A 19,269-nucleotide genomic window follows, 5' to 3' on the forward strand; every position below is an offset into this window, starting at 1 on the left:
AAAGTTCTATTCGATATGTTCCCGAGTGGCATTCGGGGAAAACTTGATTTGACTATTCTTTTGATTTTAAATAATGATTCGTTTTGACTATTCAATGGAGTTTTTGAAAGTGATTTAAACTGCATATTGTCACACCCTTAATCCGATAGGGTGTGATGGGCACCCGACCCTTACCTAGGGCCTAGCGAACCCGCTGACTTTCGTAATCCCCATAATCATACTGGGCCCCCAAAACATGACATAAGCACATAATGGAAATTTTTTCAAAAAACAAACATGCCTTTCATCTTTATCAAATCAAATAAAACTAGTACCGAATGAAATCCGCCAACATATGAAGTTCGTAACACAATGCATAATGACACATCGGCTTACATAGCCGCTTACAAAACCGACATATCATACACACCACACTGTCTGCAAAGTCTCTACCATAACTTCAGATACCATACAAAAGCACTCGGACTCGGTAGCGCTACGGAGGGAATGGAGCTCGCCAATCCGGGCTGGAACAACACGCTAACGTCATCTACTCATCCGAGGGTACCGCGCGGCATGAAATGCGACCGAAGAGCGGGGTCGATGCGAAATATGTACTGAGTATGCAAAGCATGAAATACCGAAAACGAAGTCATAACCAAAATACGGGGTACGAAAGTGAGCATAACAACCCGAAAACCAAAGTGCTTGCATCCGAAAGTACAAATCGTACATAAGCGGTACAGAAGACAAATATAACCATCAGAATGCCAAATGCTTAGCTTTTTTTAAAAAAATATTTCTGCCTCATACATACGGAAAATAGAACATATCATATGAGTTGACATTACCTATGTGGGATTCGCCTAAACCAGTGTGGGTTTGCCCCACCATTGGGTTTGCCCCACCACCGGCTCCGATACCAACTGATCATATTCCGAATATATATCATATCACGAGTCATAGTCAAAACGAGATACGTAAAGTAAGTGTATATCCAAAATGCCAAATACCGCGGTCAAATACCCGACATTATCGGTCAATATTATCCGACATACCGCGGTCAAATACCCAGTGGTCAATATTATCCGACATACCGCGGTCAATATTACCCGACATACCGCGGTCAAATACCCAACGGTCAATATTACCCGACATACCGCGGTCAAATACCCAGCGGTCAGTATCACATATCACATATACACGGTACCCGGCCGAAAGGGGCTCGGCGAACCAAACACATCATACTTCGGAATATAGCATAGTGCGCACGATAACATACCGGCCCGGGACTCGGCGGAAGACATACAACAAAATGCACAAGCAGAATCGTAAGTAACCATATGCATACAAATCACTTACAAAGGCCCAATAGGATAATCAAAACGAACTGTTAGTTCAAAACCGAAACAATAGTCAAATCAGGTTTTCTTCCGAATATCACTCGGGAACATATCAAACCGAAATTCAGAAACCATAGTTACGTATCCAAATCACATGCATAAAAATCCTCATTTCAGACTCAACCGATAAATAAGTAATCATACTCGGGGGTCGGAAAGATGCTCATATTAAATTCTTTCAAAAATAGGTCGTCAGAACCAAACGTAGAAAGTCGCGGGACCCACGGACGAGCGTCAACCCAATCCGGGCCCGCCTATGAAAATTTAGGGTCATTACTCGTCATGAAATCATTTGCGAAGATATCAAAGCGATCCGAGCCCTTTCTTGAAAGTTACGGGCGTTCGTAGTTATAGAATCTTTTACGAACAAAATCTCTTTATGAAACTTTCAAAATCCAATCTTACAAAAGACATAAGGGCCATAGTCCGACTATATTAAAAAATACGAATATCAAGAAACAAATAAGAATCGTTTGCGAGCTTATCAAAGTAATCCGGTTCTATCTATGAAAGTTACGGACACTTTTAAACATAAGATCCTTTCGGAACAAACCGGTTACATAGCGTTTCAAATCCAATCATATCAAAGACATACGGACCATAGCTTGACCATATTAAGGATACCAACGTCAAAAAGCAAACATGAATCATAAACATGTTCGGATTTTACGAATAGGATTACCCCCGAGGCTCATAATCATATCACAACTAAGCCATATCTAAGACATGCCAAAAGAAGGAAAGGTAAGCTTTACATACCTCGTTTGCTTCCTAAGCTAATCCAAACTCAAGTTTCGGCTTCTCAAAATCTACAACAATGTCATTAGACACCAAACATTAGCCATAAGCACCTAAGAATCCAATCCCAAGCCATCACTTTATTTACAGAAATTTGGGCAAAGATTTCCCCTATAAATCCAACGACCCCGAGAATTCAACTCGGCCAAATATGTAACAACAATACTAACAACCACACCAACAATGTCAATAAGCAATTCCAAACGCATTCTAACATTAATAACTCCTTTCTACATAATTCGACGACATTCATGCATATTCAATTCAACTTCATACATTCAAACTAATATCAACGATCGCATATTCAAATACCAATCCAAAACCATTCAAACACGATTCAAGAACATTTCCAACAATCCGCACAATATTTCAAACAATCCAATTAATGCTCTACTCCACCCGAAACCTCAAATTTCCATAAGAACAACAACAATACATTTTCTTCCTTCCAAATTCATAAACTACACCAATAATCCACATATTCACAACATTAACCTTAACAATACAAGAAACTACACTAAATTCACATTATCTTCAAAACAGCCCATAAATGTTCTCCACTTCAACTTGGACCATTAAATCATCATTTTCACCATAGAATCCATAAAACAACAACCAAAACATACTAAATAAAATTAGTTCATCATGTTCTACAAAACAACACCTATACACGGCCACATACCAACTTCCATATTTCCATGAATTTCATTCATTTCCACACTCCACAACATACACAAACCATTCATAACATATTAAAAAGAGGATTAAAACTCACCCTTTCCACTTTGTTCTTCACTTGGCTAGGGTTGGGAATTGCATGAACAAGGGATTTGTTTGCTCCAACAACCACTTCATGTTGTTTAGGACCTTCCATTTGGTAGGAAAACTAGAAGAAATAATTTTTTTGTTGATCATTTCTTGGACCTCATTTGGCCATGGCTTGGCCGAATGCCCCTTCTCTTTTCTTTCTCCATTTTTCTTGAACTTTCTAAGGGATAAAATGATGAAGATGATTTGATTGTCATCTTTTTCACCATATATAATTTGTACAAGTGGACCTATGGCCCACATCTCACACATGGCCACATATGGCCATTTTCATGAAATACTAGTTTCTAAAATTTCACTTCTAGCCCCAAATTCTCATGAAATGCTTAACGTTCCATAATTCACTTTTAACCTCAAATTTTTCTTATTCCAAATTTACCCTTACACTCCATACCAACGAAAAGATGAATATGCAACTTGTGCATTAAAACAAAAAATCAACAAAACCGAAAATTAGAAGTCTTGTCCATAACTTGTCGCAACCAACTTAGAATATTCCAACGTACAAAGTACGGGGTATAACACATATAGTCTCCCACGACTCTGCTCGTGCATGTGGTTGTTATATCTTTCGCCGAGTCCCGGGCCGGTTATGTTGTCGTGCGCACTATGTGATATTCCGGAGTATGTGTGTCCGGTTCCGCCGAGCCCTCTCGCTATAGGCCGGTACCGTGTATATCCGGTGTTATGATGTGTCCGGTTCGCCGAGCCTCCGTTATAGGGCCGGGTACCGTGTATATTTGATGTGTTATGCGATATGTCGGGTTTCAGAGATATGAAATCTGCCGGAGTATGATGTGTTGTGGCGCCAATGATGGGTGGGCGACCATATTCTAAGAGCCCCTGCATGATTTGTGTTGTAAAAGTAAGCATTTTGATATTCTGGATTTTGCACTTATTTTCTGTACTTCTTGTTCCGATTATGATCCTGTTTACTATGTTTCCTGCTTTGCATACTCAGTACATATTTCGTACTAACCCCTTTATTCGGGGGGCTGCGTTTCATGCTCGCAGGTGCAGACACTCGTTGTGAAGATCCGACAGCTTAGGATTTCTATTCAGCTATTTGGGAGCGCTCCCTTGTTCAGGAGCCTATGTGTTGGTACAGACTCTTCCGATGCATATGTATATGATTATTCATGGGTACGGCGGGGCCCTGTCCCGTCATATGGTTTTGTTGTTACTCGTAGAGGTCTGTAGACATATGTGTGGGTTGTGGGTAATCACTATTCAGTCATGTCTGTGTGATTTGTGTTTTGGACGTCCCCCCGTATTCTGATAGCCTTGCTGGCTTATATGTGATATCATTTGCTGAAAGTTGTGACAGCGATATGTATATATGTATTCGTGACAGATTTGGGGCGACGTTTCACTTTTTCTGTATGTATACGGTTTGGTTATGCCAGCTATGATCTGGTGTCTGACTTTTGTATATGTATAATCTGTTTGTACGCTGATTATGGTTAATAGGTTTGTATGGGTGCCCAGTTCGGGCACTAGTCACGGCCCACGGGGTTGGGTCGTGACATGATCCTAGGCTGCGGGGGTTCCTCTTTGTTGAACCACAATCCTATGGGACCCTTTAAGGTTTCATTAAATGAAAAATGGGATATCGTGTAAAATAGCAGGCTGAAATGGAGTTTTGGAGAATGTATGCAAAGTAGCACTGTACATGTGTAGCCTTGCTTCTTCTGTGGTGTTTCAAAGGTTGTGTCCTACCCTGCTGCTTCTTAATGCTATGGATTTGATAGATTGAAGTGTTACTTCTCCTCAGGGATAGTCCAGACTATAACTTATCCATGCTTGGCTATCTTCATGACTAAAACACTCTCAAAGTAGTCTGGATTCTCTTGTGTTTTCCCCCAAAAATTATATTAAAAAAAATGAAGTACAAAGATAAGTCAACATGACCAGCTTTCCCTTTTCCCCTTTCTTTTTCTATGTTTCTGGAATGTTGAATGGTATGTATAATGGTCCAGTCCTGGAAACGATGATCCCTCTAGTTGTGCATATCCTCCGTCAATATGAGTGTCTGTTTAGTCTTCTTAAGATTTCAAATGACTAAATTCAAAGATCCTCTTTGTTGAATGATATGCTTGAAAACCTAGATGTTAAATGTATGCCATCTATTGATGATATGGATATAGCTCATGAAGCCTTTATGCCCTTTTCCTTTTTTCTAAAGTGAATGGAAAATCTTAGTTGCTGTGTGAACAGCTCTTTATTTCAATAAGTGTTGTGACAGTCTTTCAGGAGTGAATATGCAGAGTATATTGGTGTATATTCTCTGTATATGTGTGTATACATGTGTTGAGACTGATTTGAGATGAATCCCATGCACATGCTTGCACATATGTGTGATTGTGTTTGAAATGTAGAAATTTCATGTTAAGTTAATTGCTAAGTATATATATCCTCTACACATATTTTTATTTTTCCCCTCCTTTCCTTGGATGATCCTCCCTCGCATGGACCACTCAAGTCAAAATTACCACTGCTGCCTTGTTGGGCCAAAGGCCCAACACTTTCTTTCATTGAGTCCGACCCCAGATTCAGAAGGCCGAGCCATGGGTGAAAATAGTTAACTGATGGGCTCGGTAGGCCCACCAGTCTTCATCTTCCTTTTATTTTCATGTATTGTTTGTAAATGGTTGTAAATCAATGCTTGTAAAATATTGAAACCCTCTTGGTTATGACTTAGTTGAACAAGGAAAACGATACATACATCTTTAGAATGGATAGGAACCGGAATAGTTTTTTCAAACCTTAGAACCAACAAAGATAAAAATGAAAATATTCTCTCAAAGATGTGATAAAATAAAATTTGGGTCTTTTCTTGCACAACATAAACTGAACAGTGGAGTATTTTCAAGAAAGTCAATTTTTCCTAACTTGGAATTTCAGAAAAAAAATGCAACTCTTTTTAAAATAACACAAGAATGACAAAAGGGATGACCGAAACCTAATTTTTGAAACAAATGAAATGGATTACAAATGATTTATTAACAACTTAACGATTTTTCAAACCTTTTGGGCCAAGCCCACTTTAACTTGAAGCAAAACAAGAGGATTCTACTTCAGCCTAAGTTGGAAGAAAAGGTTCAAAAAAATGAATATGGTTGACCTTCATTAAATAAATACATTTGCTAATCATTATAAACTTGTACAAATTACATGGCATTTCTACAAACGACATACACTTGGAACACTTTTTTCATGGAAACTTATATGGCAAAATGACATGACATTTGGACCAAATTAAGTGAAAACTCGAGAGAAATCTTGGGTGTGTTTTGGTCCGCATATGAGATGACCCTTTTAACCTTAGACGCATTTTTCAAAAGGAATTCAACTTCTTTTCTTCTAATAAAAGGATTTTTGCCAAATATTTCAAATGCTATGTCATGACAAGATATACAAGATTTTGAACTATTTTAAGAAAATAATTACAAATCACACATTGAAGCTCGAATGTCAACCTTATTCTATGGAGTCTTAATATCGGGGTTTCTTAATGCCTTCCCCGAGGAATGATGAAAACCCTTACCTCGAACTCTGGCTTTAAAAGATTTTTCTCGTGTTTGAATAAATCCTTTAATTTGGTTTTCCTAATTTTCCTTATAAATTAGGTGGCAACTCTAAAAAATAATAAACCCAAAAGAGACCACAAATTTGAAGAGCTTTTATGCCTCGCGTAAAAGTTAACTGTAACAGATGGCGACAACGCTTGAAATTTTTCAAATAGGTTCTAACCATAAGGGTTTCAATATAATGTGATTTTATTTTAATTATTTTCTTATTTGTTTACTTTCTTGTAGATATACCTGTCATTGCATGCATATCAAAGCTGCATGGTTTCAAAGACGACATGGGAGTTCGCGGTCGAGCCTTCACTAAAAAACCAATTATTATTTCCTTGGAATATGTTGAAGGCGGAGTTGGTTCGCGGTCCTCCAACAACCAACAACGGTTCACCTCGAGTAGTCCGCTCGAGTCTCAAAGTCATTTGAAAAGCCTACTCTAGTGTTGCCTAGGATAGAGGGAAGCAAAATTCTAGCAGACTAGCGCATGCTTACCTAGAAGGGCTTGGATATTTTAGACATATCTAAGCCCATTAATATTCCACCTTGTGTCAAGACGGTCTATGACCCGCTGACACCGCATCCCACTATGTGCTAATGGGAAACATGATTTGTGCCTATTTCTTAAACCATTGTCCTGGGGGGGGAGGAAGTTAACATTGCTCTATTTGTAGATGCTGCCCAACATAAAGTTGGACATGGTCCTTGAGGCATCCAATATGCTGAGAATTTGGTGCGGTTAGTTAGATGAAGCACAACAAAAAAAAGTTACAGACTGTTTGGATCACCTACCCTCGTTGATGACTATGAAGGGTTGTAGGGAACTAATCGAAGTACTTGCTGGGTATTAGGACTGTGATAGAATGGTGTTTAGGTTTGGTGTTATAGAGATGATCCTGACTTTTATGGAAATTCAAGATTGCATAGATAGCAATGGAACCTGCTTGGGGAGGAGGAAGAAACCCGGCCATCACCTTTTAACATATAAGCCTCCCCCCAATAAAATCCTGAAATTACTATCCTTAGCCAGTGCCAATTTGATCTTCGGTCCAACCGCCTTTGGGGATTTGTACAACTGATTCAGAATTAAAAGAGGATTCTTGGACTACTCCGTGGAATTCCAAACCTTTGCTGATTGGGAAGCTACCCAACCTTTAGCCTTTTCCATATCCCTATTGCGATTCATGGTCTTTCCCAAAGAGAGACACGAAGTCATAGATACTTGTGTCATTTCTGTCACCCATGCTATCTTTCATGGCGTAACCACAAATGAAGACTTAAAGAAGACAACATATAATGGATGTTCCCAGATTTCATATCTAAGCGAGTCGTGGTTACAGGTAGAAAGTGACCACTCCTACCACTTATGGGAATCCACGAAATTAGCCATTATGCACATGCTAGGATCTTGAGACAACTTGGTAGAACCCCAGTGATACCCCAAGTGGGGAAATGGGAGAATATGTGATTGATTGCGAGGAGGATAAGATCCGAAATGCTGGGGATATCTTCCGAGAGTGGAACGGTCGCATAACTTGGGGTCCCAACACTTTGCAAGGCACCGTTGCTCTTGGGCCCAAACTTTACCACTGTGTCCAAGATGAGTCTTTTAAAGCCGAGATCAAAGCCCGCTTGACCCAAAGGCGAGCTGTTGATAGGGATGCCTAGTACATGGAGAAGATTGAACATGATCAAGCCATCACAACTAGCTTGACACATGAGTTGGGATTCACAGATCAATGCTTGGCGGATCTCGATGATCGCATGAAGAAACCAATGTATGAGATTGTACCAATGATATTCACAAAGAGAGGTTTCTTGATAGAAGCATTGCCGACATCGACTCTCTTCGGATTCAGACGGCCCTTCAAAGGGCCAAGAAGGCTCGGCCTGACAGAGCCTCATCATCTACTATTGGAGGCCACTTCTGTTGATCTTTCTTTCTTATTTATAGCCCCTGTCGGCTTTATCATATTTTGTAACTTCTTTTGGGGAAATATTGTAACACCCCAATTTGTTTTTTTTAAACTAACTCTTGACTTTTCGACTGACCATATCTTGATAGTAAGGGTATATTTTACTTCGCACTTCCTGAATGTGAATTTGACGATATTTGAAACTTGTTTGAAGTGTTATGGTGTAGTTATGTAAATTGCTCCTACTATGATTATCTTAGTAAATTATTAAATGGATTAGATATATAAAAGTGGGCAGCCACCTTTTTTTTTTCTTTTATTATTTTTTCTTTCATCCTTATCCTAGGGAGTATATAATATCTTTTTAGGGCTCTTATCCTCTCCACCACCTCCAATTTCATTTTCTCCAAGGAATAAAATCCCAAAACCGCTATCCACTCATCAAATTCTCCCACTAAATCAATCATCAAGACTTTTTTTGGTTGAGCCACAAATGACTCCACACGATTGAAGTAAGTTCAGAACCCGTTTTTGAACTAGACAGTTGTTAGTGTTTTCAGCATATTTCCTTATAAAAATTTAGTTTTAAGTGATCCAAGCTATTCTAGAAAGATATTTCATAGGCCTACAACTTTTGTTCAGGCTCCAAAACCTAGTTTTGCTTGTATTTACTCGAAAAGGGGTGATGAAGTACAGTAAGCGGTGTGTCATTGCTTTGCAAACCCTACATGTACTATCGTTAGTATTTTGAGCATATCATGTAGTACAAAACTTCTGTGGGAGTGATTTGAATTTCTTTGAAACCCCAATACATATACCTACAACTTTCATTAAGGCCACAAAGTCTATTTTTGTCGTTTACCCCTTTGAAACTGAGCCACAATACAAGACAGTAGTGCTGTCCGGAATATCTGTTTTGATAGTTTAGGGTGATTTTCACTGATATCATGTTTAGTTTAGACGTGCTAAAACCATTGAACTTGAATAGATATTTGATCGTGTATTTAAGGTATATATGCTCTTGTACAAGCCAAGAGGAATGGTTTGACGAAGTGGGCTTTGGTTGGTCTATGACGTAGACGATTTGAACTCCTCGAGTTGTGATAGAACTTGTTGTGTGGTAAAACACCAAGGTTTGTGTATAAACCTGAATTTGAAATATCTTTACTTGCTGGAATTTTGAAGTATCTTGATGAGTTGTTTCCTTCCTCTTCATCTTATATCATTATAAGGTTATTATCTCAAGTATTGCAAAATATTCGCTAAATCGCCCTCTTGTACGAATTGCTTGATCATTTTGCATTCTTGTTGGACTTTGTCCTTCTTGTTGCGGTGACTTTTTCACCGATATCGGCATGCCTCTTGATGATGGACTTTTGTCCATTTTCGAGTATGAGTGAAAAGCCACTTTCAACATGGCTCTTGATTCTCTTGATTATTGGGTGACGACCCTTCTTGATTTGGGGCTTGGGTCCATCTGGATATTGATTATGCTTGGTGTGATGGCATGACGTACATAATGGGCTAAATTTGTTATTTGACAAACTCTCTTGAATTGAATTATAAGCTTTCTTGACACTTGAGCCTTCAAATATTGATATCGATATTTTGAAACTCTTTAAGGTTTTGATATTTGATACTTTGATATGCTTGTTTACTTGATTTATCATTATCTTATTAAGATACCTATGACGGATAAGGAATTGGAGAATCTAATGGCTCCAAGCCCAAAGTTTATACGCCACTAAGCTTTATGCTTAGCGATAGTTGTTTTCTATCATAGGTAATGCGCGGGAGGAGATTTGAAGATGGCCATTTGGAGTAGACTTTTTGGGGGCTTTAGTGAAGATCACCTTTGCATATGCATATAGGTTTTTTTATAGTTCTGGGACTTTTACATGATCCATATGCTACGCATATGTATGAATTTTTGGAGGCTTGTTCGGCTACAAGTCCATAATCTTGTAACTTGAACTTGGTAACTTGTTTTGCTATTTTTAGGTGTGCTTTTAACACAAGTAATGCCATGTACTGGGCTTACATTTTGCCACGTAATTATGTACAAAGGAAGATACTAGTTTTCTGTGATAATCACAAGTTTGAGTTTCGTGTATCTTATGAACCTGCAGTGGTGTTCATTTGAAAATATAATTTCAAAACGAAGTTTCTTAAATGTGTTGACTATTTGAGGAGGGCGTTACCATTTTAAATTGATACTATGATATTGTATTTCATCTAAGAAATTTATCGGAGGGTTTAATGGAAAAAATGCCGCAGTTTCAACCCTTTTTCGCATAGGCCTATTTCCGCTATTAAATATTTTTGTGAATATCTTTCGGCATAAATTTCTTCTAAACGTTGTAAGTGTGAAATTAGCTTTTATTTTGTAAGTGGTATCCTCCCAAAGGGGATGCTACAAGTTTGGTATCAAAGCCTAGGTTTGTGATTCTAGGACTTTTGTTGTGACTTATTGGTATACTTGTTTCTTTTTAACATGTTTTGTTGCGTGTATTGTGCATATGCATCATGTACATGTCCCTAATGCAATGTGATCTTCCCTTATGTAGGAATTAAGTTATGGCCTCTTCTTTCTCTAATAGACCCATGGAAGCCGCTCGTGAGGGTTTAAATAACTCTAATGCCCAACCACACTTACAAGAAGGGGTTGGAGAATGTTACACCCCATAGTTCTGTACGTTGAAATTCGTAAGCGCTGGTCGTTTCAAGTATGAACTTTAGAGTTTTCTTCATGGACATATATGTTGGTATGCGTTGATCCTATAGGTATGAAGGCTTAGTTTATATAGTAAGTTGCGAGAGGTTTGGAGAGCAAGTGAGTTGCGGAAACTATGTTTGATTGTCCAAGTTGGAGGAAGAATATATTTTAGAATATGATGAGTTCTGAGGCAAAGGAAAAGCCTAAAGTGAAGTTCATGAAGTCTAGTTTTCAACGCAACAAATTGCTCATCGATACTGTATCAGAGTAAAGAGATATGGGCGTTACAAGTCAGGCTAGCAGGGCAGGAAAATGGTCTGCACTAACGCGCAGAGGACCAAGGGCCAACTCAGCGCGAACGAGATGCGAAATTTTTAGGTCGGTGCAACCCGAGCATAAAACATTATAAAAAGGGGTTACCCCCTTATTTCCTCTTCCAAAACATCCTCTAAATCTCTCCAAACTTCTGGAATCCTCCACCAACATCGCTACATGAAATTTTAAGGCAAATCCACTGTAATCCCTAGATTCCGGCCCAGACAGCGTATAGTTGCGATTATAAAATCGTATAGCGATGAATCTTGGCTCAAATTCATGGTGGAAAATAAAGATATTGCAGTACTAGAAGGAGTAAGGTATGAATCTCTCCTTATTAATGTTAGTTTCGATTTATTTACGGAGGTAAAACTACTAAATAGTCGTATAACAAGTTGTTTAGTTGAGGAATTTGGAAAAACATAGTGTGAGATGTTTTATGGAGCATAATGGTGTTGGTAATGATGTTGTTGATGCTGGTATTGTTGTTGTTGTTGTTGGTTGTTGAATTGTGATTTCGGGCTAGGCATATAAACATGAGAGATGCTGCCCGAATTTCGGTAGATTCTAAATGGAATTAAATTAAGGATTTGAGATGGGCATATGACTTTGAGCCTAACAATTGTATGAATGGTTTATATGTATATTTATGAGTTTTGAAGGATAAACTTTGAATTGCCAAAGAAACCGAAAGGTATGTTAAGGCTAGTCCCTTTTTTTTCAAAAGGCATGATTCCATACATATTTTCTATAACCTTCTTACCTCTAATAGCTAGAAGTTTATCATTCGTAAAGGCTTCTTATGATGTTCAAGATGAAGTATGTTTTATGATGACGATGATGATGATGATCCTATTTCTAGAAAATCCAAAGCTTATGAATTGATTCCATTAGGAGACTATGGAGCTTATTTCATGATTGCTTTGATCTCATTCATTGTTATTGATCTCACCTTATCATATTTGTTCCTTTAAGGTGAGATATAACGATGATGATCGTTCCAATAACATAATCGGAGGTTACCGACCTTACGTCACTCCGATAAAGTAATAACCTTTATTTGGGCTCTCATGCATGCTACTTATGTTATATATGTTTATATGTATCTATATGTATATATGGGATATGGGAAAAACGACGAGGCGTTATATACACATAACCACCTGAGTAGTTGGCATGTTATGATATCGTCCCGGATGCAGGATGCCCGGACGCGGGATATGTGGGTATGGATCGGGCTGTTCGTTCCTCGACACTATTATATGATATATGGATCGGGCCGTTCATTCCGCGACAATATAATCTATTTATGGATCGGGCTTCACATTCCGCAAAGATTACTATTACATTATATAAGTATGAGAAATGTTTTTTTTTTAAAGAAAGCTAAGCATGCATAGTATCCCCTATAAAACACAATCATATGTACAGGTTATCTCTTTATCCCATGTTATGTTTCTTGTCTCTTGTTATAATATTACTCATGCCTTACATACTTAGTACACTGTTCGTACTGACGTCCTTTCTTGTGGACACTGCGTTTATGCCCGCAGGATCAAGTAGCCAGCCAGACGACCCAGACCAGTAGGACCTCCTCTTAGCAGCAGACAGTGCGCTTCATTGGGTCTGGAGCCGCAGCCGTTTTGATATACTATCATGATATACAGATATATAGGTATGATAGGGCCTTGTCCTATCTTTTCTACAGTTTATATTCCGTAGAGGTCTATAGATAGTTGTAAATAGTAGGAGCGTAGTGTAGCTATGTCAGCTGTTATTTTGTGGTACAACATATGTAGTGGCCTAGTCGGCCTACACTGTTATCCTTGGCACGTATGATTTTTTACATAGACACACGGGCTATGAGCGTTCGATTTATAGTTGCTATGTTAACTTTATGACATACGATCTAGTTTAATTATGAGTTATGTATAGGCCCAAGGTAATCAACGAGAAGTAGGCACAAGTATAGGAGTGCTTGGTCAGTAGTGGTCGGGCACTCGTCACGGCTCATCGGGTTGGATCGTGACAAAAGTGGTATCAGAGCAGTTTATCCTAGGGTTGTCTACAGACCGTGTCTGGTAGAGTCCTGTTTGTAGGTGCGAAGCAAGCCACACTTATAAACAGGAGGCTATGGGGCATTTAGGAATCATTGACCTTTCCTTCTATCTTAGATTGTGCGATAGAGCCAGAGTCTAAGAAAGATCATTTCTGACCCTCTTTCACTGTAGGTAAGCGCAGCTTGACAGACATGAAGAGATCGGCTTCAGACAGTGGGGGTACCAGAAAGGCCTCGGGGTGGATTCGGGACCACAGATCCCAGGACCGAGTAGGAGGAGTCTTAGCTATTCTATTCGGACAGACCCTTTTGAGGACATCGAGACGATCCCCCAGAGTTCGTGACTTCTATGGAGGAGGACTCGTCAGAAGATAACTATGAGACAGACTCGTCTGAGGGTTCGTATGAGACGCCGATGGAGGAGCCTCCTGAGGCTATACCTGAGTTGACCCCTCCAGCTTCTCCTATGGTGGAGCATTATGTTAGGGGCACCCACGCCTGTGAGTGTTACCGAGTATTCTAGCCCTTTATCTTGGCCTTCGGTAAATCAGGAGTTGCTAGGATATTTGTACCCCTCGAATTTGGATAGGGCAGATGAGGAGGGCCAGACCAGTAGATGGCGGGAGGACGCTGAGGAGGATACTTCACTTTACAGCCCTCCAGACCAAGAGCAACATAGGCCGGCTACAGGTATATGAGTCTTTTATAGAAATTTCTTATGTGTGCCCAATTATTGCAGGATATCATTAATAGTTGACAAATGGGAGTTCTAAAGGAATCGATAACCAGAGTACCTATAGGTAACTGCGACTAAGATGTCTTTTTCCACCACTAGGAATCTTAAAATTAGGAATGAAAGACTGTCGTGTGTGTTGATTGACGATTATTATTGGGAGTTCCGAAGGTTAAGCCAGCATTTGCTCGGTCAGGAGAGTAAGGGACCTTCCCAATCCGGAGGGAGATCCATTACATGAATTTTATTGGAATTCGCTAGAACTTCAACTTGTTTTAAGTCATGTGATAAACGCCACGCAGCAAGACAGATGCGATCATACCAACACTAACGCACCGGTTCCCATCAGAACTCCTAAGTTAAGCGTGCTTGGGCAAGAGTAGTACTAGGATGGGTGACCCCCAGGGAAGTGTGCTAAGAAGTCCCACAAATTCAGACATAAGAGAAGGATGAGGAATTAGAATAACCTGAGGGAAATTAGAAGCGTGTGAAACTCACGATTGGAAACTCTAAATGATTGCGAGAGATAAGACGGACTGGCCTGGCAAAGAGAAATAAGACGTATTATAGCTACGGATCTAGGACGAGTTTAAATAGTATTGGGGATACTTTGTAAGTAAGGTGTTAGTAAAGATATACACGATACCTTATTTGTGGTTACGTTAACCAGTATGTGTGCCCCGATAATCGACATTGCGATATGTTAAAAGCACTGATTGAACAGGGTATTAAAGTTCAAGCGGCAAGTGCCACAGGGCAAGTTGAGGTTACTTTCTCTAAAGGTTAGTGTTGGATAATCCTGATGCAATAACATCAGGGAAAATAAGAAAATGAGTTTACAAGAGTAAGAAGATTAGGATGCCCTAAGAAAAGGAGAAGCGTAAGCAACAGAGGTATGTTGCTAAAAAGGGGTTAAGTTAAGCTTCCGAGAGAAAAATTCAGGATGACGATGGCAACAAAGAACCATTCGGATGAATCTCGAGGGTAAGTATATGGAGAGAATGCAGCATGGTAGTGTGGAATAAATGATGAATGTAGAGGGCTAAAAAATGGATTCTGACAAATGGGATTGAAGTGTAGTAACCATGAATAAGAATGTGAAATGGGGAAAGAATAAGCAGATCTTGTAAAAATGCTAAGGGGTTTCTGGCTCTTGAGGGGCATTCGAAGAGCTAAATGTGCCGTCATACTGACACGATCACCTCGGAAATGGAAAAGCCTTCCTAAAGGATGATTTAGGAATAGAGCGGATTTGCATTTCTAAAAGGATATTCTACGGACTTCAGGGTCAATACTATAATATGGCAAGTGGAGAAGAGCATTTAAGAGTAAAGGAACTCAAACCCCTGAGGACGAAAGTAAGAAGGGTACACTAACAGATTGGTTGAAGGAAGTCGAACAATCGCCAAGGACAGGAGGAAGGATAATAAGATAATAAATCCGGCCAAAGGGTAGAACATTAGTAACATGGGATAAGAACCTTGATAAGGAGTACAGAAATTTGATTATAAAGGAAATAAAATAATGCATGGAGCATATTTGTAAATATGGACAAGTGGCAGAACGCTGGAAGGACTATGACGCATAGCTGCGATGCAAATAAGTAGTTAAGGAGAATTACAGAAAAATGGACTAAGCGAATAAAAGGACGAGTCGTGGAAATGAAGGGTGTGGAATATTAACTTTTGATGGTATAATATAGACATAAATCGAAATTAGGAGCCCATAGCAAGAAGAATTTCAAGGATATTGAAAAGGTAGTCATGGAGAAAGACTAGGGTGGAAGGAGCCATGTATAATCGGACACTCCAAAAAAAAGGGGGCTTAATGAATTCCACTTTCCCCATTAATGCATTAACTCAGGAAATTACTAGTCATAAAAGGTTGAAGTGGAAAGACAATGAAGGAGGCACCTGCTTTGGATCGGATATGCATGAGCATTTGATTTAATACTAGACTTCAACTAGTAGAAAGGGAAATAAATCAAACCCTGCGACGAAAGGAATTTCGGCATTATAAAGAACCGAGAAGTGGGAGAATCGTTAAGGTTGACCAGATGGTTATCAAAGATGATTACTATTCAAAGGTTACTGGTGTATAAGAACATCCTTAAAAGGGGGGGGGGGGAGGGGAAGAGCAGATTTAGTCCTGAAAGGAATTATGACATTCTCAAAATTCCAAAGAAAGAAATGTATTAGCTTGAAGAAGCCAAAGCTCGAGATGTATTGATATATCGAGAATCTATTAGGAGAAAGTACAAACAGATTGAAAATAAGTATACTATAGGGCAGGTATGGGAAAGAAATTATGATGGGAAAGAAAGTATGATAGGAAAGTAAGGGGATCAACGAGTCAAAGAGAATAATTCTCATTGATGTGAGATATGATGTTTCTAGACCGTGGTTTGAATTGCTCGTACCAGAGAAATTTGGACCGCATTGTAATGACCCTTCCGGTTGTTATGGGAATTTAGGGCTCCATTGGGAATTTTGAGGCTGCAGGTGGATTCGTAGGGCGTCTTTTTATATGTACACATATTTTGTGTTGTGTTTTTGAGGCCTTGGATGAAATGTGGGGTGATAGGGGGAAAACTGGACAGAAAATCGAGCTTACTGCCCAAAATGCACCGCTCTAGCGGTGAAAGTACCGCAGCAGCGGTACGTACTGTAGCGATGGGCTGACCGCTTCCAGCTCCAGCCACTTTCTCTTGGGGCCGCTGTGGCTGGCCATTGGCCGCTACGGCTATGCCGCTATAGCGGGGTGGTGACCGTTGTAGCCCCACTATAGCGGTGAGCGAATTTATCTTGGGTCCGCTACAGCGGTGGCTTGGCCGCTATAGTGGGACCGCTGCAGTGGCGTAATGACCGCCGCAGCGGTCGACAGGAAGGCAGAATCGGGTTTTTAATGCATTAGTTTTATATTTTCATTCATAACACACCAACACACTTCCCCACAAGCACATAGAGAGGATTTTCAAGCTAGGGCAAGTTAACCTTGAGAGGTAAGTCTCTTTGCTTTCCATTCTGCTATTCCATTCCCTCCGTTATTGTAATCATCTTCACGGGTCTTTAATGGTGAAAGTGAAGTAGGAGCCCTAGAATATCAATAAATCTTCTAAACTTGATGGGTTGGGATTATTAAGGAGTATTTATCATTTAAATGGATTGATTAGTTGCTATTTGTCATAAATTGAACATTTAGAATAGTAAACTAAGTGATTGAGACCTAGGGTTCTATAAAAATTGTGTCTTTGCCGTAGAAAACTGTTTGTAATGGGAATGTTTGATAAAATGTGGTATAAATTGATGGTTTATGAATATTAGGGGCTTTGATAGGTTTTTTATCACCTAGAAAATCATCAACCCTTAGAATGGGGCGATGGAAGGGTATTTCTTGCCTTGGTATGTGTAAATCGGGCAATGTGACTCATTAGGCCTTCTATTTTTAGACCGTGAACCTATTGACGCTTTGAGGAGAGGAAAGGCTGTAGTAGAGTAACCTGTGCGCTCCAGCTCTACTTTGAGGTAGGTTACAGTTTACCTGAGTTAGACTTTGGTTAGTTGATTGTACGTTTTGTGATTTCCTTAGGACAAAGCATGTCTAGTTTTCATGGACGACATTGTGTGGCTAAGATCCTATGTAAATGCAAATTGAGTGTTTGTGTAGCCATTCGCGCCATTATTCCTGTGTGATTGAATCTGCAGTGGATGTGCTGTGATGAGAAGCTAATAAAATCTTCTCGATGGTATTGTGACATGAAATGATGAGTTGAGTATTGATACTGTAATGTAAGAAACATTGCTCTGTAAGAGATATGAACAGGCACAAATGTGACCTAGATTATGGGCTCATGGTCCGAGGATAGTTCCGAAAATGAGAGGTACATAGATATCTCCTGCATCCGAGGTTCGTTCCGGAGCTGAGGTTGTGCCCGGGTCTGAGGAGTATGTCACACCCTTAATCCGATAGGGTGTGATGGGCACCCGACCCTTACCTAGGGCCGAGCGAACCCGCAGACTCTCGTACTACACATAATCATACTGGGCCCGCAAAACGTGTCAAAATGCAGAAGGAAAAAATTTCAAAGAACATCATACTTTTCGTCTTTTTCAAATCAAATAAAATCGGTAGTCATAACGAATCCGTAACATAATGCGTACCGACATATCGAAGCTATATAGCCGATTACAAAACAAATCTATGACATAATGCATAATAATACATCATTACGTTTCGCTCACAAACCGACATATCACACACACGACAATGTTTGCAAAGTCTCTAACATAACTCCGCATACCATACAAAAGCATTCGACATCGGCAACACTGAGGAGAAATGGAGCTCGCCCATCCAAATTTAACATCTTCTCGCTAACATCACCTACTCATCTGTCGGGTACCGCGCGGCATGAAAAACGCAATTTCCAAAGAAAAAGGGGGTCGATGAAATATTTACCGAGTATACAAGCGTAAAATACGTAAAGCGAAATTATAACCGAAGTCAGGAGTAAAGAAAGTGAGCATAATAACCCGAATACCCAAGTACTTACATCTGACATACAAATCATACACAAGGGGTTCAGAAGACAAATAAGATAATCAGAATGTCAAAATGCTTCGCTTTCTTTTGAAAAATATTTCTGTCTCGTATATACGGAAAATCAAACATATCATATGAGCTGACATTAACCGAATACCGAGGAACGTACGGCCCGATCCATAAATAGTATAATAATGCCGAGGAACGTACGGCCCGATCCATATATAACATAATAATCATATATCACATCATATCATCGTATATCATATCATATCAGATTATCATATCATCAAATCATCGCATACCATATCATATAACACATACGGTCCACAATGGGACCCGACGGACAGAACATGGTCGCCCCTCCTGTCTCGGGCGCCATAACACATCATACTTCGA

General features: G+C 39.6%; 1 pseudogene; it reads left to right on the forward strand.

Annotated features, from left to right (window-relative positions):
- Positions 1-14,636: 14,636 nt before the first annotated feature.
- Positions 14,637-14,759, forward strand: LOC132041228 (5S ribosomal RNA; annotated as a pseudogene).
- Positions 14,760-19,269: the final 4,510 nt, after the last annotated feature.

The sequence above is a fragment of the Lycium ferocissimum genome, chromosome 12, assembly GCF_029784015.1.
Source record: "Lycium ferocissimum isolate CSIRO_LF1 chromosome 12, AGI_CSIRO_Lferr_CH_V1, whole genome shotgun sequence".
In the NCBI taxonomy this organism is placed as follows: domain Eukaryota; kingdom Viridiplantae; phylum Streptophyta; class Magnoliopsida; order Solanales; family Solanaceae; genus Lycium; species Lycium ferocissimum.